At 37.3% G+C, this 2,118-nt stretch overlaps 1 protein-coding gene across 4 annotated transcripts in view; it reads right to left on the reverse strand.

The window, feature by feature from the left end:
* LOC106870009 (translin-associated protein X) overlaps positions 1 to 2,118 on the reverse strand; it is a 20,859-nt gene that overhangs the window by 11,144 nt on the left and 7,597 nt on the right. The window lies entirely within an intron of this gene.

Consider the following 2,118-nt stretch of genomic DNA (forward strand, 5'->3'; position numbering starts at 1 on the left):
CACTTTCACTTCTGACAGCTAATAGCATGACAGTGCCAAAAAAGGTGGTGCTCCAGCATGGCCGCAGTCAAATGACTAAAAGAATAAACTGTTTTGGAAGGAGACGGGGGGAAGAGGAGTTTCGGATCAGACGGCCCACTTAAGTCGGAATTTATCCGTTTTGACGGGGATTTTTTTCTAATTTGTTTTTTTCAGCACAGTCATCGGAATGATAGAAAGCATCTTTTCACGAAAAAAAAAAAAAAAAAATTTTACGTTATTTTCACTCCTGCCACACCCTCACTACCCCAGTCCGGACTGTTTTGGTCAATTTTCTTTTTCACTACGCACTTAAAACACGAGAGAAACATTTTCGTTTAAAAAAAAAACAAAAAACAAACAAATATTAATAATTTCAGAAGAAAATGTGTGATTTAAGATCTGGCTGTTGTTTCTAGCACATCTCAAGACCTCCCACCTCGTTGCGTTCTCACTCTCACATCTATTGATATTTTTATATTTTTCAATATTTTATTTCCCATAAACGCATTTTATGGAATGATAATGTCAAAGTAACATATACGTAGTCTATTGTTGGGATATAAGCAAAGAAAAAATAATGGTAATTTAAATTTTTATTCGCACCCCAACCGAGAGAGGCCGTGTATTTGTGTGTAAGAAAAAAGAAAACATTTTCTAACAGAAAATTATGCTATTAAAATAATTATTGAAGCAAGTTAACATGCTTGTGACATCATCGTGGGCAGAGGTGAGGTTAAGGTGTCGGAACAGCCAAGCACCCTCATGCATCACTAATGATGACAAGAACTTCACTTGTCAGTAGCCCAGCACCTTCAAAGATCTCGAATGCCACAGGCTGGAAGAAATGGTTCAGCAACAAGTCCCGTTACTTTAGGACAGTATTTCTCAACCGTTTTTTGCCTATGTACCCCTTTGTTTCCTCTTTCACTCAGGTGGACCTTTATGGCCACTCAATGTTTAAAAAAATCCTATTATATTTTTATAATTACATATTAGGAATTGTATAAAAAAGAACTGTGTAAATATTTTATGTAGTGTAGAAGTATAACCAATTTATTGTGGATAAATTTTAACAACAAAATTTTATTTGGACCCCCAAGGGCCATGTGGATCCTGGTTGATAACCACTGATTTAAGATTTTGTTACATTTAACCACCCTCCCATTTATTGCAGTATCCTGGAGCTAAGAGTTGAAGCTGAATTTTCACTTTGTTACATCTTGTGTAAAAAGAAAATGTAATTTTGTGGCTATCAAATAATGCCTGTATATGTATTACAAAATGGTTGTAAAGTTTAATTTAAAAAAAAATAATTTTGCAATTGTTCATGAATATGAACAAAAGTGTTACTAGCACTAAGAAGCATTGTTCCAAATAAGCTGTCTGTCAATGGATCTATGAAAGCAAAATATATATTGTGTTTTTAATATGTGGGAACAAGCTCAACATTGTGAAATATCTAATTACACTGTATAACACGATTTTTGTCCTTAAATAGCAACTGTTATTTCCTGTTTGCTTTCTAGAAAACATGAAAAACGGCTAATATTTCCTTCAAACTTTGCTTTTGTTACATTTCTTCTTAACCCCAAAGAATCCTTCCTAGCACATGGCTATGATGCTCCCCAACTGCTCTTGCTCATAATCACAGATGCACATATTGTCAGCTACAAAAGGATATGCTCAACTGGTTAAGATAATACAAGTGACAAGTTGTTGTTGGCGCTCCGTCGCTTACGATGTCGAGGGTTCCAGTTGATCCGATCAACGGAACAGTCTGCTCGTGAAATTAACGTGCAAGTGGCTGAGCACTCCACAGACACGTGTACCCTTAACTTAGTTCTCGGGGATATTCAGCGTGATACAGTGTGACAAGGCTGACCCTTTGAATTACAGGCACAACAGAAACAGGAAGTAAGAGTGAGAGGGTTGGCCGGTACTACTAAAGCAGCACGGTCCCGAACGCGCTAGCTAGTCGTGAGTGGTCGATCCTAACCCTAACCCTATCCCTAACCCGCGTGTGCAAATGAATACGGGTTAGGGTTAGTATCGACGGATCTAGTTCAAAACGGGGGCACCAGTTTTCATTTATGTTTT

Source organism: Octopus bimaculoides, chromosome 5 (assembly GCF_001194135.2).
Source record: "Octopus bimaculoides isolate UCB-OBI-ISO-001 chromosome 5, ASM119413v2, whole genome shotgun sequence".
Lineage (NCBI taxonomy): Eukaryota > Metazoa > Mollusca > Cephalopoda > Octopoda > Octopodidae > Octopus > Octopus bimaculoides.